This window comes from Ambystoma mexicanum, chromosome 3p (genome assembly GCF_040938575.1).
Source record: "Ambystoma mexicanum isolate Mex_15411 chromosome 3p, UKY_AmexF1_1, whole genome shotgun sequence".
In the NCBI taxonomy this organism is placed as follows: domain Eukaryota; kingdom Metazoa; phylum Chordata; class Amphibia; order Caudata; family Ambystomatidae; genus Ambystoma; species Ambystoma mexicanum.
The window spans coordinates 15,295,242-15,317,465 of NC_090925.1; the positions used below are offsets into that span (position 1 = coordinate 15,295,242).

General features: G+C 57.6%; 1 long non-coding RNA gene across 1 annotated transcript; it reads left to right on the forward strand.

Annotated features, from left to right (window-relative positions):
* The first annotated feature begins 733 nt into the window (after window positions 1-733).
* On the forward strand, window positions 734-15,229 carry LOC138580077 (uncharacterized). Its single transcript, XR_011304170.1, has 2 exons — window positions 734-856; window positions 12,531-15,229. It is a non-coding gene; the product is annotated as an uncharacterized lncRNA (long non-coding RNA).
* The last annotated feature ends 6,995 nt before the right edge of the window (window positions 15,230-22,224 follow it).

The window sequence follows — 22,224 nt, forward strand, 5'->3', positions numbered from 1 at the left end:
AAATACAAAACATTGTGGGCCCCACTGGAGCATTGTAAAATACATAACCCATCAAACAGCACAACATGGAAAGATGTTCAAATGTTTAAAATGTATAATTCTAGATGGTAAGTTAACACTGAATTCAATTACCTAACTTCACAGAAGGTAATCACACAGAGCTGGGGGGGCAATGTTGGCACTGTTCTGTAGCAGCAGCCAGGGCATGCATATTTATTCCTGCAGTGCAAGATGAATAAATGAACATGGAGACTGATACCCTCCTCATTCTGATAGGCAGATGCTGTGTGATGGTGGTACGCTCTGCCACTTGCCTCCACTGGTGGTTCACCTAAGGGGTCATGTAGCTGTCGGGTCAGTGGACTGGTCTGACCCCATCACTCAAAGTAACCACTTACCCGCCCACCACATAGACAGACTAATTAATGTGTTGCATGCTTTGCCCTGCAGCCTGCCTTAAAGTCACATAAATGACTTGCCCCTGTAAAAAGCAATAGGATCTGTCACTGAAATCTGTAGGGTTGGCAAGTATGCACTTACACACACATAACACTGTGGACAGTAGTGGTGTACATTAAGCTTTGCTGTGTGGGCCTGAATAAGTGTGAAAGACTCGTGAATCTGCAGTGGGGGTGGCAGTTAGGGGGTATGGGTAGTCGCATGACGGCGAGAATGTGAAGTATTTTGGTACGTCCTGCACGACTTCCGGAAAGCAGCCATTTTCCTCCGACCTTTGACACCCACGGCAGGAAGTGACTCGCCGAGGCTTCCGCTTCCGCCTCCGTGACTTCCTGTCTGGCCCTTCCCCGGAGAAGCTCCGCCCCTGGAAATAAGAAATATAATAGGAGAGGAGCTGGTAAGTGGGGGGCACGGGGGAGCGTTCCCCCTTGAAGGGTCTGTGCCTGCATGGGGGATGGGGAGAATATATCCCCAAGTTCCCGCAGCAGGAGGTGAGCTGGGCTGGCTCTGTGCCCTCAGCTCAGGCTGCAGCCTCTGCCATCGCCCATCGGTGCTACATGGCCTGCTGGGGGTCACAGGCGTGTAGACGGGACCCCTGCCTGCACCGCCAGGGGAGCCCACAGCACTGCACCGCGTGCAGCTGCTCGCTGGCATAGTGTGTGCCCCATTCTGCATGTGCCCAGGGGTGGCACATTAGATGCCAGGCCAGGAAAGGCAGTGGCGCGCGAGCACTGTGTCTGTGCTGCCCCGCCTCAGCATCTTCCCACAGCATGCAGTGTAAACTCGGACAGCAATTCCCCGGGGGCGCCTGGGGGGGGGAGCGGGGGCGGCAGCAACAGCAGACCCGCCTGCTCCATTACACGCCTGGAAAGGATCTCCCCAGGAAAGCACACCGCGGAAAATGGCATCAGACGCCTTTGCCACACTGATGTGTGTGTGCCGCCTGCATGATGCCACACTGATGTGTGTGCCGCCTGCATGATGCCACACTGATGTGTGTGAGCCGCCTGCATGATGCCACACTGATGTGTGTGCCGCCTGCATGATGCCACACTGATGTGTGTGAGCCGCCTGCATGATGCCACACTGATGTGTGTGCCGCCTGCATGATGCCACACTGATGTGTGTGTGCCGCCTGCATGATGCCACACTGATGTGTGTGCCGCCTGCATGATGCCACACTGATGTGTGTGCCGCCTGCATGATGCCACACTGATGTGTGTGCCGCCTGCATGTTGCCACACTGATGTGTGTGTGCCGCCTGCATGATGCCACACTGATGTGTGTGATACCACACTGATGTGTGTGTGCCGCCTGCATGATGCCACACTGATGTGTGTGTGCCGCCTGCATGATGCCACACTGATGTGTGTGCCGCCTGCATGATGCCACACTGATGTGTGTGTGCGCCGTCTCCTTATTACTGAACTGATGGTTCTCTCTTTTAATGTTCCTCATGATATGTATGTGCCTTATCTCGTGAATGATTGGGAATATGTTTTATTGATGTTTTTTTTATTAATAACTGCTTTATTATTTAAATTAATTAAATGATTGCATATTATTAGTGTAAAAGGTTTTATATTAAACTATATGCACTTTAATTCAAAAAAGAAATACTGTGGCCACACCCCCTGCATACAGGGCCTTCGTGGGACACCGGATGCGCACTCTCAACGCAGATCTCGGGAGACCCGAGCGAGGGTCAGCAGAAGCCTGCGGCACTCACTCTCTGAGGCCCAGGACGCCTGCCCCACCATAGAAACACAGAAAATCCCAGCCACGGGCCCCACTTGCAGCTTCCCCCCAGCCACGGGCCCCACTTGCAGCTTCCCCCCCAGCCACGGGCCCCACTTGCAGCTTCCCCCAGCCACAGGCCCCACTCGCAGCTTCCCCCCAGCCGCATGCCCCACTCGCAGCTTCCCCCCCAGCCACGGGCCCCACTTGCAGCATCCCCCCCAGCCACGGGCCCCACTTGCAGCATCCCCCCCCAGCCACGGGCCCCACTTGCAGCATCCCCCCAGCCACGGGCCCCACTTGCAGCATCCCCCCCAGCCACGGGCCCCACTTGCAGCTTCCCCCCCCAGCCCCAGTCCCCACTCGCAGCTTCCCCCCCAGCCCCGGGCCCCACTCGCGGCTTCTCCCCCAGCCACGGGCCCCACTCGCGGCTCCCCCCCCCAGCCACGGGCCCCACTTGCAGCTCCCCCCCCCCAGCCACGGGCCCCACTTGCAGCTCCCCCCCCAGCCACGGGCCCCACTTGCAGCTTCCCCCCCAGCCACGGGCCCCACTTGCAGCTTCCCCCCCAGCCACGGGCCCCACTTGCAGCTTCCCCCCCAGCCACAGGCCCCACTCGCAGCTCCCCCCGGCCACGGGCCCACTCGCAGCTTCCCCCCCAGGCCCACTCACCGCTTCCAGCCCCAGGCCCCACTCGCAGCTTTCCCCCCAGCGCCAGGCCCCACTCACAGCTTCCCCCCCAGGCCCACTCACCGCTTTCCCAGCCCCCACTCGCATCTTCCCCCCCAGCCACGGGCCCCACTTGCAGCTTCCCCCCCCAGCCACGGGCCCCATTTGCAGCCCCCCCCAGCCACGGGCCCCACTTGCAGCTTCCCCCCCCCAGCCACGGGCCCCACTTGCAGCTCCCCCCCCCAGCCACGGGCCCCACTTGCAGCTTCCCCCCCAGCCACAGGCCCCACTCGCAGCTCCCCCCGGCCACGGGCCCACTCGCAGCTTCCCCCCCAGGCCCACTCACCGCTTCCCCAGCCCCAGGCCCCACTCGCAGCTTTCCCCCCAGCGCCAGGCCCCACTCACAGCTTCCCCCCCAGGCCCACTCACCGCTTCCCCAGCCCCCACTTGCATCTTCCCCCCAGCCAGGGGCCCCACTTGCAGCTTCCCCCCCAGCCCCAGGCCCACTCACCGCTTCCCCAGCCCCAGGGCCCATTCGCAGCTTCCCCCCCCAGCCCCAGGCCCACTGACCGCTTCCCCAGCCCCAGGCCCCACTTTCAGCTTCCCCCCCAGCCACAGGCCCCACTTGCAGCTTCTCCCCCAGCCACGGGCCCCACTCGCAGCTTCCCCCCCAGCCACGGGCCCCACTTGCAGCTTCCCCCCCAGCCACGGGCCCCACTTGCAGCTTCCCCCCAGCCACGGGCCCCACTCGCAGCTTCCCCCCCAGCCACGGGCCCCACTTGCAGCATCCCCCCAGCCACGGGCCCCACTCACAGCTTCCCCCCCAGCCACAGGCCCCACTCGCAGCTTCCCCCCCAGCCACGGGCCCCACTTGCAGCTTCCCCCCCAGCCCTAGGCCCACCAACCGCTTCCCCAGCCCCAGGCCCCACTCGCAGCTTCCCCCCAGGCCCACTCACCGCTTCCCCAGCCCCAGGCCCCACTCGCAGCTTCCCCCCCAGCCCCAGGCCCACTCACCGCTTCCCCAGCCCCAGGCTCCACTCGCAGCTTCCCCCCCAGCCACGGGCCCCACTTGCAGCTTCTCCCCCAGCCACAGGCCCCACTTGCAGCTTCCCCCCCAGCCACGGGCCCCGCTTGCAGCTTCCCCCAGCCACAGGCCCCACTCGCAGCTTCCCCCCCCAGCCACGGGCCCCACTCGCAGCTTCCCCCCCAGCCACGGGCCCCACTTGCTGCTCCCCCCCCCAGCCACGGGCCCCACTTGCAGCTTCCCTCCCCCCAGCCACGGGCCCCACTTGCAGCTCCCCCCCCAGCCACGGGCCCCACTTGCAGCTTCCCCCCCCCAGCCACAGGCCCCACTCGCAGCTCCCCCCCGGCCACGGGCCCACTCGCAGCTTCCCCCCTAGGCCCACTCACCGCTTCCCCAGCCCCAGGCCCCACTCACAGCTTCCCCCCCAGGCCCACTCACCGCTTCCCCAGCCCCCACTTGCAGCTTCCCCCCCAGCCACGGGCCCCACTTGCAGCTTCCCCCCCAGCCCCAAGCCCACTCACCGCTTCCCCAGCCCCAGCCACAGGCCCCACTTGCAGCTTCCCCCCCAGCCACAGGCCCCACTTGCAGCTTCCCCCCCCAGCCCCGGGCCCCACTCGCTGCTTCCCCCCCAGCCCCGGGCCCCACTCGCAGCTCCCCCCAGCCACGGGCCCCACTCGCAGCATCCCCCCCCCAGCCACGGGCCCCACTCGCAGCATCCCCCCCAGCCACGGGCCCCACTTGCAGCATTCCCCCCAGCCACGGGCCCCACTTGCAGCTTCCCCCCCCAGCCACGGGCCCCACTCTCAGCTTCCCCCCCCAGCCACGGGCCCCACTCTCAGCTTCCCCCCCAGCCACGGGCCCCACTTGCAGCTTCCCCCCCCCCCCCAGCCATGGGCCCCACTTGCAGCTTCCCCCCCAGCCAGGGGCCCCACTTGCAGCTTCCCCCCCCAGCCCCAGACCCACTCACCGCTTCCCCAGCCCCCATTCGCAGCTTCCCTCCCCCAGCCACGGGCCCCACTTGCAGCTCCCCCCCAGCCACGGGCACCACTTGCAGCATCCCCCCCCAGCCACGGGCCCCATTTGCAGCCCCCCCAGCCACGGGCCCCACTTGCAGCTTCCCCCCCCAGCCACGGCCCCACTTGCAGCTTCCCCCCCAGCCACGGCCCCCACTTGCAGCTTCCCCCCCAGCCACGGGCCCCACTTGCAGCATCCCCCCAGCCACGGGCCCCACTTGCAGCATCCCCCCAGCCACGGGCCCCACTTGCAGCTTCCCCCCCCAGCCACGGGCCCCACTTGCAGCTTCCCCCCCAGCCACGGGCCCCACTTGCAGCTTCCTCCCCAGCCCCAGACCTACTCACCGCTTCCCCAGCCCCAGGCCCCACTTGCAGCTCCCCCCCAGCCACGGGCACCACTTGCAGCATCCCCCCCAGCCACGGGCCCCATTTGCAGCCCCCCCAGCCACGGGCCCCACTTGCAGCTTCCCCCCAGCCACGGCCCCACTTGCTGCTTCCCCCCCAGCCACGGGCCCCACTTGCAGCTTCCCCCCCAACCACGGGCCCCACTTGCAGCTTCCCCCAGCCACAGGCCCCACTTGCAGCTTCCCCCCGGCCACAGGCCCCACTCGCAGCTTCCCCCCGGCCACAGGCCCCACTTGCAGCTTCCCCCCCAGCCACGGGCCCACTCACCGCTTCCCCAGCCCCAGGCCCCATTCGCAGCTTCCCCCCCCAGCCCCAGGCCCCACTTGCAGCTTCTACCCCAGCCACAGGCCCCACTTGCAGCTTCTACCCCAGCCACGGGCCCCACTTGCAGCTTCCCCCCCAGCCACGGGCCCCACTTGCAGCTTCCTCCAGCCACAGGCCCCACTCGCAGCTTCCCCCCCCCCAGCCACAGGCCCCACTTGCAGCTTCTCCCCCAGCCACAGGCACCACTTGCAGCATCCCCCCCAGCCACGGGCCCCATTTGCAGCCCCCCCCCAGCCACGGGCCCCACTTGCAGCTTCCCCCCCAGCCAGGGCCCCACTTGCAGCTTCCCCCCCCAGCCACGGGCCCCACTTGCAGCTTCCCCCCCAGCCACGGGCCCCACTCGCAGCTTCCCCCCCGGCCACAGGCCCCACTTGCAGCTTCCCCGAGCCACAGGCCCCACTTGCAGCTTCCCCGAGCCACAGGCCCCACTTGCAGCTTCCCCCCCAGCCACAGGCCCCACTTGCAGCTTCCCCCCCAGCCACAGGCCCCACTCGCAGCTTCCCCCCCGGCCACAGGCCCACTCGCAGCTTCCCCCCCAGGCCAACTCACCGCTTCCCCAGCCCCAGGCCCCACTCGCAGCTTCCCCCCCAGCCCCAGGCCCCACTCGCAGCTTCCCCCCAGGCCCACTCACCGCTTCCCCAGCCCCCACTCGCAGCTTCCCCCCCAGCCACGGGCCCCACTTGCAGCTTCCCCCCCAGCCCCGGGCCCACTCACCGCTTCCCCAGCCCCAGTCCCCACTCGCAGCTTCCCCCCCCAGCCCCGGGCCCCACTTGCAGCTTCCCCCCCCAGCCACGGGCCCCACTTGCAGCTTCCCCCCCCAGCCACGGGCCCCACTTGCAGCTTCCCCCCCCCAGCCACGGGCCCCACTTGCAGCTTCCCCCCAGCCACAGGCCCCACTTGCAGCTTCCCCCCAGCCACGGGCCCCACTTGCAGCTTCCCCCCCAGCCACGGGCCCCACTTGCAGCTTCCCCCGCCCAGCCACGGGCCCCACTTGCAGCTTCCCCCCCAGCCACAGGCCCCACTCGCAGCTCCCCCCGGCCACGGGCCCACTCGCAGCTTCCCCCCCAGGCCCACTCACCGCTTCCCCAGCCCCAGGCCCCACTCGCAGCTTCCCCCCCAGCCCCAGGCCCCACTCACAGCTTCCCCCCCAGGCCCACTCACCGCTTCCCCAGCCCCCACTCGCATCTTCCCCCCCAGCCACGGGCCCCACTTGCAGCTTCCCCCCCAGCCCCAGGCCCACTCACCGCTTCCCCAGCCCCAGGCCCCATTCGCAGCTTCCCCCCCCAGCCCCAGGCCCACTGACCGCTTTCCCAGCCCCAGGCCCCACTTGCAGCTTCCCCCCCAGCCACAGGCCCCACTTGCAGCTTCTCCCCCAGCCACAGGCCCCACTTGCAGCTTCCCCCCCAGCCACGGGCCCCACTCGCAGCTTCCCCCCCAGCCACAGGCCCCACTCGCAGCTTCCCCCTCAGCCACGGGCCCCACTCGCAGCTTCCCCCCCAGCCACGGGCCCCACTCGCAGCTTCCCCCCCCAGCCACGGGCCCCACTTGCACCATCCCCCCAGCCACGGGCCCCACTCACAGCTTCCCCCCCAGCCACAGGCCCCACTCGCAGCTTCCCCCCCAGCCACAGGCCCCACTCGCAGCTTCCCCCCCAGCCACGGGCCCCACTTGCAGCTTCCCCCCCAGGCCCACCAACCGCTTCCCCAGCCCCAGGCCCCACTCGCAGCTTCCCCCCAGGCCCACTCACCGCTTCCCCAGCCCCAGGCCCCACTCGCAGCTTCCCCCCCAGCCCCAGGCCCACTCACCGCTTCCCCAGCCCCAGGCTCCACTCGCAGCTTCCCCCCCAGCCACGGGCCCCACTTGCAGCTTCTCCCCCAGCCACAGGCCCCACTTGCAGCTTCCCCCCCAGCCACGGGCCCCACTTGCAGCTTCCCCCAGCCACAGGCCCCACTCGCAGCTTCCCCCCCCAGCCACGGGCCCCACTCGCAGCTTCCCCCCCCAGCCACGGGCCCCACTTGCAGCATCCCCCCCCAGCCACGGGCCCCACTTGCTGCTTCCCCCCCCCAGCCACGGGCCCCACTTGCAGCTTCCCTCCCCCCAGCCACGGGCCCCACTTGCAGCTTCCCCCCCAGCCACGGGCCCCACTTGCAGCTTCCCCCCCCAGCCACAGGCCCCACTCGCAGCTCCCCCCCGGCCACGGGCCCACTCGCAGCTTCCCCCCCAGGCCCACTCACCGCTTCCCCAGGCCCCACTCGCAGCTTCCCCCCCAGCCCCAGGCCCCACTCACAGCTTCCCCCCCAGGCCCACTCACCGCTTCCCCAGCCCCCACTTGCAGCTTCCCCCCAGCCACGGGCCCCACTTGCAGCTTCCCCCCCCTGCCCCAGGCCCACTCACCGCTTCCCCCAGCCCCAGCCACAGGCCCCACTTGCAGCTTCCCCCCCCAGCCACAGGCCCCACTTGCAGCTTCCCCCCCCAGCCCCGGGCCCCACTCGCAGCTTCCCCCCCAGCCCCGGGCCCCACTCGCAGCTCCCCCCAGCCACGGGCCCCACTCTCAGCATCCCCCCCCAGCCACGGGCCCCACTCTCAGCATCCCCCCCAGCCACGGGCCCCACTTGCAGCATCCCCCCAGCCACGGGCCCCACTTGCAGCATCCCCCCCAGCAATGGGCCCCACTTGCAGCTTCCCCCCCCAGCAATGGGCCCCACTTGCAGCTTCCCCCCCCAGCCACGGGCCCCACTTGCAGCTTCCCCCCCCAGCCACGGGCCCCACTTGCAGCTTCCCCCAGCCATGGGCCCCACTTGCAGCTTCCCCCCAGCCATGGGCCCCACTTGCAGCTTCCCCCCCCCCCAGCCCCAGCCCCAGGCCCCACTTGCAGCTCCCCCCCCCCAGCCCCAGCCCCACTCACCGCTTCCCCAGCCCCAGGCCCCATTCGCAGCTTCCCTCCCCCAGCCACGGGCCCCACTTGCAGCATCCCCCCCCAGCCACGGGCACCACTTGCAGCATCCCCCCCCCAGCCACGGGCCCCATTTGCAGCCCCCCCCCCAGCCACGGGCCCCACTTGCAGCTTCCCCCCAGCCATGGGCCCCACTTGCAGCTTCCCCCCCCAGCCACGGGCCCCACTTGCAGCTTCCCCCCCCAGCCACGGGCCCCACTTGCAGCTTCCCCCCCAGCCCCAGACCCACTCACCGCTTCCCCAGCCCCAGGCCCCACTCGCAGCTTCCCCCCCCCAGCCACGGGCACCACTTGCAGCTCCCCCCCAGCCACGGGCACCACTTGCAGCATCCCCCCAGCCACGGGCACCACTTGCAGCATCCCCCCCAGCCACGGGCCCCATTTGCAGCCCCCCCCCAGCCACGGGCCCCACTTGCAGCTTCCCCCCCAGCCACGGCCCCCACTTGCAGCTTCCCCCCCAGCCACGGGCCCCACTTGCAGCTTCCCCCCAACCACGGGCCCCACTTGCAGCTTCCCCCAGCCACAGGCCCCACTTGCAGCTTCCCCCCGGCCACAGGCCCCACTCGCAGCTTCCCCCCGGCCACAGGCCCGACTTGCAGCTTCCCCCCGGCCACAGGCCCGACTTGCAGCTTCCCCGAGCCACATACCCCACTTGCAGCTTCCCCCCAGCCACAGGCCCCACTTGCAGCTTCCCCCCCAGCCACAGGCCCCACTTGCAGCTTCCCCCCCAGCCACAGGCCCCACTCGCAGCTTCCCCCCCAGCCACAGGCCCCACTCGCAGCTTCCCCCCCAGCCGCAGGCCCCACTCGCAGCTTCCCCCCCAGCCGCAGGCCCCAATCGCAGCTTCCCCCAGCCACAGGACCCACTCGCAGCTTCCCCCCCCAGCCACAGGCCCACTCGCAGCTTCCCCCCCAGCCACAGGCCCACTCGCATCTTCCCCCCCCAGCCACAGGCCCACTCGCAGCTTCCCCCCCAGCCACAGGCCCCACTCGCAGCTTCCCCCCAGCCCCCACTCGCAGCTTCCCCCCAGCCCCCACTCACAGCTTCCCCCCCAGCTGCAGGCCCCACTCGCAGCTTCCCCCCCAGCCGCAGGCTCCACTCGCAGCTTCCCCCCCCAGCCGCAGGCCCCACTCGCAGCTTTCCCCCCAGCCGCAGGCCCCACTCGCAGCTTCCCACCCAGCCGCAGGCCCCACTCGCAGCTTCCCACCCAGCCACAAGCCCCACTCGCAGCTCCCCCCCCCAGCCGCAGGCACCACTCGCAGCTCCCCCCCCCAGCCACAGGCCCCACTCGCAGCTTCCCCCACAGCCACAGGCCCCACTCGCAGCTTCCCCCACAGCCACAGGCCCCACTCACCGCTTTCCCAGCCACAGGCCCAACTCGCAGCTTCCTACAGCCACGGGCCCCACTTGCAGCTTCCCCCCCAGCCACGGGCCCCACTTGCAGCTTCCCCCCCAGCCACGGGCCCCACTTGCAGCTTCCCCCCCAGCCACGGGCTCCACTCGCAGCTTCCCCCAGCCACGGGCTCCACTCGCAGCTTCCCCAGCCACAGGCCCCACTCACAGCTTCCACAGGCCCCACTCGCAGCTTCCCCGCTCGCCGCTTCCCCAGCCACAGGCCCTGCTCGCTGCTTCCCCAGCCACAGGCTCTACTCGCCGCTTCCCCAGCCACAGGCCCCTCGGAATGCGAGCACTCCCCTAGGCTGCCCTCCTAAATAAATGTATTCCTTGGACCCGGGTGCTGAGTGGGTGCCAACCCATCACAAGGGGCCACATCCTAGCAGTACCAAGAGTCAGGGCAGGGACCAGGAGAACAGGACTCCTGTTAGAATGAATTCAGTGATACTGGCCGGACACAGCTGTCGCCCCTGGTTGAACTCCTTATTTGAGCTTGGCCCCAAGCTATGTGGGCCCCGCTACAGTGACCTATACTGTCCCGATGGGGAGCAGAGCCCCACCAGAGGCCTTTACCATCAGAATCCCAGGCCCACAGCCTGTTGACACCACACCATGACCCACCGCTCTTCGCCCATTCTGGATCGGGGTGTCTGCTCCTTCTACGATACCTTGAGGTTATTTCCTGTATTGGGACATTCACTTGGGGTGTTCGCATTTGCATCTGAGTTTATTTTGATGTGTTCTTTTTTTTGTGCAAACTTTTATGGCTTACGCCGAGTAAAGTTATGTGATGATGAAAAGGAAATAAGAAGCACGTGGGAAGCAGCCATGACATACTGTGTTCTCCAAGCCATCGGTGTAGCTCAAATGTTCAAGACATGTATAATGTGGCGGGTTGCTCCCATTGAGAGTAGAAAAGGGCTCCCAGTCACCGCCCTCCTCCCCACCCACATGAAAGTGGCCCGCTATCCATCAAGCAGGAACTTCAAGGGGGAACGTAGGTTCCCTCTCCATTCCTTTTCCCAGACACCCTGCAGAGGCGCAGTCTTTGAAACAGGAAGGGGTGATTCTGGGTTAGGGCAGAGGCATGGGTGCTGGGTGCGGTGTTCTTTGGGCTCCCCCATCGTGCCCTACACCTCCCAGCAAGCGCTCTAATATCTTATTTGCCCCATCTTGCCACATTTCTGTTGTGGTATGCAGTAAAATTTAGAAGAGCTCCTGGTTGAGACTGTGTTCTGCCCAGAGGGCTCTACAGTAAGTAACAAAATGAAAAGGGCCAGTTTTGCCTAATTGAAAATCCCCATGGGCTCATTAATGTATCGTAGTAGGCATATCTTTTTCTTCAACAAATGTTTTATGTTCAAAAGGAGACCTATTGGTCTAATGGCACACTTAATACACAGAACATAGTATTGCTGGCTGGACATGGACAAAGTACATGTTGCTTGTATAAAAGACATATTCGAGAAGATTAGTTTGAATGTGTTAGTACATATTGACATTAAATGAATGAACACCTACTGCTGTAGAAAACAGGTTATGACAATTCGTGCAATTTCAAAACAAGAGAATGAGACAACAAAATGTAATGAGACAGTGTGAGTAAATGACACAAAGGGTAAAGTGGTTACAGAGGTGTGTTTCGGCCGTAGTGTGCTTCTGAATGAGCCTGTCTTGTTCAGGCAACCATCAGGACGACAAAAGGCTTATGGAAAAAAGCCTGTTAAGTGAGTGTGCTGCCATGCTATGGCGGAGGGCTCTGCACAGTTCAAATCTTTAATTGAGAGTGGAGGTCTAAGGCTTGTTAGAGGTTCTCCTGAATGGACATCATTCTGTCAATGATTCAAGTTCAATCTGTGCACGTCACAGTCTGGTATTGACCCTGTATGTGGTGGAACATTAGTCCACATTGAAATTAAGCCGCTTTAGTAACTAGCCAGATCGGAATGCATAGGTGAATCTCTTCGTGGCTGGAGAGCGGCAGCTAGCGTGTGCTCGGCATGCATTTGAGTGATTAGTGCAGCCGTAAAGTGATCCGTCCCATGGATGTCTGATTGCTTTCAGAGTCTGGCAGGAGCCGCGCAGCGGTCTGATTCTTGCAGAAAAGGATGTGGAAGACCGGTGTGATCAGTGCATATAGAGCCTACATCCAGAGCACAGGCCTCCACGTCGCTTTACCTTGTCTTTGGGCGAGCACTCACTGGATGCTGCCTGGTCTTCCATTGAGATGGTGTTGGTCTCTGAGCGGAAGCTTGCAGACGTCCATGGAAGCTTATCCAGCACCAGTTAGTTGTTCATCACATGGGCTGGTTCAAAAAAGCATCTGCTAGAACCATGGGACTAAGAGAAGTGTAAAGAAAGACTTCTGAGGTTCTCTAAGAGGGATAATCATGGAGCGAGGCCCTAAAGTTAATCATTGTTTTTACCAAATGTAAATGACGAGTTAGACAAGATGGACCCATTTGGTGAAATGCCATGCTTCAGATTGGTTTAAGTGACGAAGTTCTCTTCTCTTTTTCTCCCCCCCCCCCAAACCCCCCCTACCCCTGTGCAGGCCTGAGACATGAACGTCGAAACCAGAAGAAGCACAGTAAGCGCTACAAGTAGAAAAAGAAAGGCACAATGTTCCACCGAGTCGCTACAGGAAGCGCCGCCAGGTTGTCCTATCAGCAACCTTTCCTCTGCAACAACTGGCCAGAGTAAGTCCCCCAGCCAAGCCTCTGCCGACCCAGCGGCTGGTGAAGTGGTCAGAAAGCCACCAGTGTCTGGCACGAAGGACCGCTGCCACAAAGTGGATGAACAGGAAGAGACCCAATGCTCAAGTGTTAGTGAAAGAGTGACTCCTGTAGCAGCCGAGCAGCGCGAGGAACTTCCAACGGAGCATGATCGGAAACCTTCCATGGAGGATGGCCCAAGCGCTGCCATTTTGGCCATGCTGCAGCGCCTTGAAGGCCAATTAGATGTCTTGCAGAAAGCAACAGAGGATGTGTCTGCTAAGGTTGCACGGTGTGTGGAGAAAATCTGGCCAGCAAAGGGTCAAGATTAAACACATCTGTGCAAATAACCAGTCGGATCGGCTTGGCAGAGAGCGTGTTGCAGAGATTTCTGCCATTTCCTCATGGAGCCAGCCCTGAGGGTCTGGAAATTTGTCTGCATTCAGTGTATCCTGGTGGTCAGTGCATACACCAGTGTTTACCAATGGCTAGGATGAATGGCCGAGCCTGTACATACAGCAGTGTTTACCAATGGCTAGGAAGAATAGCCAAGCCTGTGCATACCACCAGGGTTTACAATGGGGTCCCCCCAGCACAGTCAGCATGTGCAGCCTTTATTACCCAATGGGGCCGACCAACTTCAGACCAAGTGCAGGCAGCCAGACTTCAGATCAGAATGACCAGTTAAAACCATTTACTTTGCAGGGGAAGACCAGTAAACCCAGCAATGCAATACCTGTATCCCGGTGGGCGTGGTCCTCCTTAGTGCTATACACAGTGCTGCCCGCTGCACAGGGAGCAAAGGGGAGCCCGTTTTCACAACAGCTGTCTCCTTGTGAATGGACCCCAGTTCTAAACTGCATTTTATAATGTCTGGGTGGATTGGGTCAAACATGGGACAATCGGGTACAAATCGATAGTTGCAAGCTACAAGCCAGCCATGAAAAGTCACTTGCCAACTCAATTCGACGCTTTGGATAAAGGCGCTATATAAATAACATATCATTACATACACAGCACACCATTTCTTACTCGCCGAGAGTCCGTTCTCACTAGTCAATGGCTAGCGGCGGGAACACAAGTACATTCCGGAAGCATTGCTCGGCACCCACAGCAGAGCTTCTGAATTAGCAGAGTGGAGATCAGAACTCATTTGTCCTCATAGCCTGGGTCCATCACGACCCCTCTTCCGTCGGATCCCGCTCCCTTGAAAGCATTGTACAGACCAGACCGATGGAAGCCCTGCAAAGCCAGAAGTGTGTATGTTTGTCCACGTGTGTCTCTTCCACAGATTGTGTTCATGTTCTCGCATTTCCAGATGTTAGACAGATGCCAGTCCTTAAGATTCGCCAACCCAGTCTATTGGTGAAACAGCTGGAGCTCAAACTGCGTGATCAGTCTCCCTCTGGGACTATGCCATGAGCAGGGCAGATATGGGTGTTTCGCTTTTGAAAGGGTGCACTGGGTTATTGGGATTTTATGCTGATTGGTTGTTTTTGGACTAGAAGTAGGATTTGAGCCTATTTTTGTTGTGTTCCTGGTGATGGCTATTTCGACCGAAATGCTTTGAGCGTTTTTCATTTTCTTTTCTTATCTAGGTTAGTTCTGTGTGCAGCCCTTGTCTGGCCTCTTGATTAGCCAGAGTGGAATGGGGAGTGGTGATACAATAGAGCAAACTGCTACGAACTGGAACCCTCCTGAATGCTTTGGCCTATCACGCAGGCAGAATGTGGGTCAGTGTTCTCCCCTTGGGGATGACCTAGGAGTTCCCTGCTCAGGATTGCAGCTGCAGCCTGCGGGGGAGGGGGGGCTGGTAGTGGTATCATATAGGTGTACGTAGGTTCTTGTTCCGTGGAGAAGGTGCCACCTGCCTGGCCAGTGGTTTGGGATGGGGAGTTGTTTGTTTGTTTTTTCTCTGCATGGAGTTCGGGTGAATGTCTATTGCACCAGGCAGGTCTTTTGGTGACTTTGTTCTGCTTCCTGTGTGGTAAGGCCCGATGTCGGGGTGTGTGTACTCTTGATTTTGGTTTAGTGCTTGAGAGTGGCAGTCGCGAGATCTGGGGGTGGTGGACCCTTGTAGGAGGAGTTTTGTTTCTGTTTAGTTGGTTGAGATTGTGGTGTTTGTAGCCCATTGGATGTAGCCGGGTTGTGCTTGGTCGTGGCCGAAACAAGGTCCAGGAGTGGCAGTCCTAGGCAGGAGGTGTTTGTTTTACTTGGGTTGGTTGTTGGCGCTGTGATGTTATTCGGGCAGGCTGGTGGTGGTGGTGGTTGGATTTAGGTACTGGCAGCCTACCTCTGCATGTATCCAATATATATTTTTGTTTTATGGAAGAAGGGAGGTGTGTCATGTCTTGATCCCTTTTATGCACGAGGGAGTGATGCCACCGTGAGAACGTTGATGAGGGCCTGGAATGTTTGTATGTGAACTGTGTTCCAGCTCAGGCAGTTGGCCAGGGCTATCCTGGGCGGTGGGTGCCAGTGGGTCCCCTCTTGACTACTTACTTGTAACATCTTAATAAAAGGAACTTGAATGAACTTGCCTGCTGCCTCCTGGAACTTACTTTACAACAGTGGCCTGATATCTGTATTAACATAAGCACTGTTAAAAGCTTGACAAGTCGGGTGGTTCTGCACCGGCCGTTCAAACGAGCCAAGCAGGCTGGTAGGGCGATCCAAGCTGGAATACAGTTCATGCTGGGTGAATAACACCTCTGGGTTCTGTAACGACCGCAGCAGGTGTGCTGGTAACATTTGGCCCCCTGCACCAAACACCACACCGGTAAAATACAAAAGAGTCCATTGTGATGTTTTAATGAATATGGAACTAGATCTAGGCCATGTTATGAGCCGCGTGACGCCGAACTGGCCATTCCAAGCAGTCCAGATGGCCAGATCCGGCTGCAGGTGGGCAGAGAGATCCAAGACTTAGGACTGTACCCCAGAGTGTGAATGAGCCTTCTGTAAGCACTATGGTTGTAGCTAGACATAGCTAGTCCCCTGCAACACATGCCAGGCCTTCAGGTTCTGAAGCAGACTGCACTGGTTTTTGAATTTCTTTTTAGAGGGAGGGCTATCACACTGTGGGCATCATGATCTCCCAATGCTCACTGTGATCACTGCACAGTATTTCTATCCTTATGCAAACTCGTCAACCAAAGAGAACATTTCTAATGTTGCTGGCAGTCAATGAAGGACCCATGTGCTCCTGTCTGCACTGTAGGACTTCTCTTTGGGGTGAGGACTTCCCGCTCCATCCCAGCTTCAGACAAGTATTTGATGATGTGATTGACACTTTGGCAAATTTTACAGACGTTATTGTCTTTCTGCACTTACATTGTGCTTGCTGTTGAACAATCCTGGAAATAGCATTGAGGGAAGCTTGCTAGGGGTCGAGCCACTTGTTACTATGTTCTAGCCAAAAGGAACTTCGCCCTGACAATTGTAAAGTTCAGGTTCTTTAAGAGCCACCAAACCTAGTGGCCCTAATTCTGTACCCGGTTTGAGAGGGTCCACTATCTTATTACCTGTGTACTGTAGCAAAGTCAGTTTTCTGAGACTGTTAGGTGGGGTGAGGTCCAGCAATAGCCTCCCACTCTGTGATGTTAACCCTTCAATGCAGCACACCCACCTCTCCTCCCCAGGGCCCTCCAGCCTCATAAATCAGGGCATCCATACCACCATCGTTGTTAGGATGAGGTACTCGAGCACTAGACACCACAGACTGGGATTGTGATCCGCAAGCATAATACAGAAGCGAGAACCGCTGTGAACATAGTCCATGGAATAGACCGCGCAGATGAGTGTGATGTTTCTAAGATTTCAAACTACAGGAGAGCTTGTGTGACATGGGAGGCAGCAGTTCGAGGCAGGCGATATGTACTAAAACCAGAGATAACAATGGTAGGATCAGGCGGCCAACATAACATAGCTGTATGGCTCCAAAAGGTTCCTTTAAAGCCTTGGCCTGTGGGTCAACAATTCAAGAAAACCCTATGCGATACACCAAGACCAGAAGGGAGTACATTGACCAGCACCCAACCAAATGTGCCCACTGCACGTAGGTCCCATGTGGCCCCAGTCCAACCCTCATTGCCCCCAATCCCCTAATGAGCACAAGTATGGATGGACAGGAGAAAAGTCAATGATGACGAGGTGCATGCAGGAATTGTGAAGAAAGCGTCAAGGAATGGAAGGACTTGAAGGAGATCAAGAGCAGAGAGAAAGAAGAGGAAGGGAGAAATGCGATGCAGATGAGAAGAAGGAAAGGTGAAGTCAAGAGTTTGGAGCAAAGACATAGCTAGAGGAAAAAGAAGGTCAACTGATGAAGGAAGAGGTTGAAGATGGATAGGGTCAACAAGAAGTAGAGAGTGGAAGAAGCAGTACAGACGAGTAAATCTGTATTGGCCAAGTTGAGAGGGCAAAGGGCTGGCAGTGGTACTAAGTGGCAAACAAGCCAAGTGTGGCTTGATCTGGTTTATGACCAGGGTGCCAGGGCTAATTAAGTGGAAAGCCTGGGTAACCTTGGCCCAGAGGATGGCAGGGCCAAACTCCTGACGGCCCTAAGAGTTTGGGCGGATAGCAGGCCCACCAAGGGAAATAATCTTGTTGAGATCCTGAACCACATGGTTCATTAAAGACTTGGACCAGATGACTTCACAGATCCTGGAAGCTGTAAGCCATGTGGCAAGAAACCTGAAGAATGTCACGCCACAGAAGTTGTCAGCCAACTCTTTAGCCGGGCTTATTCCGGTGGGCTCCTTTAATGACCCCAATAGTATTGCTCTACATCTTCCCTCAGTTATTAATGATATTGTGGAGGATCTTGCACCGAAAAAAGGTAAATTAGTAAACGTTAAATCCTGCGAGAGACCCCTGGTTTGGCGACACAATCGTCACCCTTTGGCGTATAAAACGGAAAGCTGACAAGGATTGGTGCAAGCTGAACAAACAGTAAAAAACTTGAAAAAGGCCATTGTTGATGTAAAATCACACAGCTTTAACCATCGGATTTCTTCTGCAAATCCAACACAAGTGAGCTTTTTCTAATTCTTAAAGAGTTTGAGGGTAAATATTCCCCCCAAAGACTCTGCCTGGTGTCAGGCAATTCATGATGAGTTCAATAACCGCATTTCCAGCCTCCAACAAGCCACAGCGGCGCAGCAAAATGAACTCCCTAAGCTCACGGAAAATTCACCAAGTTCCATTAATTCTTTATTATCTTCCTCTAACAAGGAACGCGTACACTCCTTACTTGAGTTTAAACCTTGTTCCGAGACTCAGCTTTGCGAAATTGTTGTAGGAATTAAACCTACCCCATGCCACGGGGAGAGCTGTCCTTCTAGCATTTTTAAACTCTTGCTCCTTGGATGACCAGATGTGTTAATGTTTCTTTTACTGAAGCAGGAAGTACCTTTGGTTCTCAAGGAGGCCTGGATTCCACCATAGCAAAACATTATTGTCCCCTAACGAATGTCCCCTTTTTTTTTTAACTTAACATTTTGGACCGTGTCGCTTATGGACAGCTTCAGGAATATATAGAGAGCAACAATATATTCCATCCCCGACAGTCGGGTTCTAGATCTAGGCATGGTACGAAGACTGCGATGCTGGACTTGAAATCCAATCTTGCCAGCATCGTGGATAAAGGCCAGCCTGCCCTTCTGATGCTGCTCAACCTTTCTGCCGCCTTTGACTTAACTGACCATTCCTTGCTGGAGGATAGGTTAGGCGAGCAGGCATATTGTTCCAGTTTAGGGTCCCAGTGGATTTAGTCTTTCCTTGGACCTAGAAATGCCAGGGTAGCTTTGGACAATGCAAGTTCAACTCCCACATTGGTTACCTGTGGGGTTCCTCAGGGATCTTGTATATCCCCTACATTGTTCAATATCTATAATATACCCCTCCTTGCCCTCCTAGACGACCTGGGTGTCCAGTGCACTGACTATGCCGATGACACCCAGGACATGTTGGAACTATCTGGATGTTATAGGCAGGATGCAATCAATTCAATCTATGAGTCCATTCATGAATGGATGGTTACAAATTCCCTTTGAATGCAGAGAAAACCAAACCTCTGATTACTGCGTCAGGTCAGAAAATCAAAAAACCTGGGCCAGATTACAACAGTTTTTTTTATTGCAGGGAATACAATTAAAGTTGCCAAGAAGGGTAAACCCTTGGGTGTCATTTTGGACTCCGAACTTTCCATGAAGCCTCAGATCGCCCATGTTCGAACTTCATGTGATTCTGTCACTAACTATATTCACCCCTATATTTCACTAAAAACCATCCTTATTAGCCACTGCTTTGATAAACTCCTGTCTAGACTACTGTAAAAGTTACTCGAAAGCTAATATTGGGGCACTTAGAGTTACAGAGACTGGTGCTGTTCGTCCCGTTCATGGCCTGTCTAGGAGAGACCATGTCACGGAAGCTAGGAGGGAACTCCACTGGCTCCCGATTAAACACTATGTCACACACACTCTACTATCTCTTAGTATACTTATATTTCAAGTGTCGTAACAGTGATGCCCCGCAATATGTGGCAGATCGCCTGAAGTCTCTTGATTACGATTCCATGACCCTCAAACTGGTTCAACCAAGGTTCAAGCTTACGAGCTTGGGAGGAACCATGTTTGATGCTCAAGCTCCTGCTGGATTTCAAATGTGCAAACTCTCCCCCCACCCCCAATTCCAGGAAAGCCCACCTGCGCTGAAAGTGCCTATACTTTCAATGGGATATTGGGACATACTAAAATGGTGTGCACCACCCCCCTCCCTATGAAAATCAAATGTCTACTCCTCTGATCTGGGTGTGTATGACCAACACTAACATTAGCTTGAAAATCCACCCTGGATCGATTAAGCCGAAATCATCTCAATACAGACGGTGGCCCAAGCCCATCCAGACCCACATTCACTAGCAAACTTTGCAAAAGAGTCCTGGATACTGGGGAGTCAACAGTAGTTTTATGTGTGATCCCTTTAGGATGGCTACCACTGAGCAGGAACTGCTACAGTCCAAAATAATTGGATTTGGAACCACAGTCCTTTTCTAGACCAGGGCTCTTCCTTTTCGCGTGCTTGTGTTGTCCCATGGTCCTTCTGCGCTGTCACTTTCACCCTTATTTCCGTTTGTGGTCTTACTCCCACCCTAGTGTCTAATAAACCTGCAGTCTGAACCCCATACCAGTTTGAAGCCCTTTTGCTGAATATTTAGTCTGTGACTGTACTGTGTTCCAAAATACAGCAGCCAGTGGCATATCACATGACTATCATGTGAGAAATAATTAATAATACTAGTGGAACAAATTATAACGGCATAAGGGGAGGGTAACAATGTTGGGTCACCAGAGAGCTAAGCATCTATATGCGCCAAACTTTTTTGATGGCGGTTTGCTAAGGGAGGCCTCATGAAGATAATGGGTCTATAAAGTTGTATTGAAAATGTTTATATAAGACAGAGCAAGGAACATTACAACCTTTTAAGTCCCTCGCGGAGGATGACAGAATCACATATAAGAGGAGTTATTGATATAAACATGGGACCTGGTACATAAGTAGAACACTATACACTTGGTGTACATGGAAAGCCACAATTTCTGAAACTCATGCATTTTTACTAAGAATTTACTGTTTGAAAAAAAATAAGTAATGGAGATATCATAGTTACATAACCTACATTTTCCTGAGCAGGATTTTACTTGGACAGCCGAAGAAGTTTTATTTCACAATCTTTGTCTATAGTTATCTAATTTGTTTGAGTGGGGGAACTCTCAAATACCTAGAGACAGTGTAATTTGTAAGATTAGCCATGTGTCACATTTAGGAAGATTTGTGAAGATTAACCACGTGTCACATTTAGATAGAAAGTACAGATTAGCCACCTAGAAGAACATTGAGAGTACCCAAAATAACCATCCTGCTCCCCTCCTACACACCACCCTTGTACTATACACGTCCATGGGCTAGCCAAACTACACACAAATACCCCCCCACCCCCACATCACTAACACACATACAACAACCCCAACAGACACAAGCCAGTGCGCACAACCATTACCTTAAATACCAGCCAATGCACACATAAACACACACCCGACACAACAAACAACCCAGGCATTGGGCCTCACCCTTACGGATACAACAAGCCAGTGCACGCAAGCAACCCATCGGCAACTCGACACACACAGATGCCAGTTTCTCCTGGTTCTGGACCCATCCTATTCCTCTATCCTCACTAACCAACCCCGTCCTCTTTCTTACAGAGCCTATGAGCACCTGGAGACTGCCCCTGGGTGGTAGTGTTGCACGGTATAAGTCAACATAAAAGTATGAGCTGTAATGATGCTCGTGATAGAGAGATTTGAGAAGAGCTTGAAAGAGAATGGAAATTGGGAGATAAGTAAGATGAGATTGAAAGAAAAAGTGGTATTCTGGAGAAAGAGCTAGAGATAAGTAGGCAGAACCATCTATGTGACAAGTGATGTGTTAGTCCATGCGTCGGTGTAAAGCTAACCACCTGTGTCCCAGCAAGAGAAATTCAGTGAAGCCCTTGACCCAGTGATGCAGGTGAGTACGGATTTATATATTGGTTGAATGGAAGTGTTGAAGGTTTATATTGGCCCTGTGCATCCAGGTGTGGTTTTCACTGCCATCTGTGGCCTAGTCCAGTGTTAGGCAGAATTGCAGGCAGTAATAAGTACTCTCTAGGACCACCACATACAATTGGGACTACAGGTGTAAGCAAAACCAACCTTTGGTACAAGCCTGTACTACAGTTTTTAGTAGCAGGGCTGAGCAGTCAGGCTTATCTCAAGAGGGAATGCGAGCTGCAAGTGCTGTTACACAGGTCTACAATCACAAGTATTCAAATAGACACTCTCTACGTTTCTTGGTAAAACACGTATTAATTTATTACACAATCCTTTATAAAGCGTTCACTAAAAGGAGGCAAGTTATATCCCACAAATATACTACAGTACTGATTGCAGGTGAGTGCTGCGCAGGGCAGGCCGACCCCAGATGCCCCCACAAAGGAATTTCTGTGCCCCCAGGCCCCTGTACCCTCTTTGCGTCCCCTCTCCCCGCTCCTTCCTGGATCCCTGCTCCCGCCTTCCATCCCGCCCCCCGTTCCCCATTGGCTAACTGGGCCCGTGGGCTCGGGTCTAGGGACCCGCGGCAGCCTCCCTGCTTCCTTTACCATCGGGAAGCAGGTGAGTGCTGCGCAGGGCAAGCCGACCCCAGATGCCCCCACAAAGGAATTTCTGTGCCCCCAGGCCCCTGTACCCTCTTTGCGTCCCCTCTCCCCGCTCCTTCATGGATCCCTGCTCCCGCCTTCCATCCCACCCCCCGTTCCCCATTGGCTAACTGGGCCCGTGGGCTCGGGTCTAGCGACCCGCGGCAGCCTCCCTGCTTCCTTTACCATCGGGAAGCAGGTGAGTGCTGCGCAGGGCAAGCCGACCCCAGATGCCCCCACAAAGGAATTTCTGTGCCCCCAGGCCCCTGTACCCTCCCTCTTTGCGTCCCCTCTCC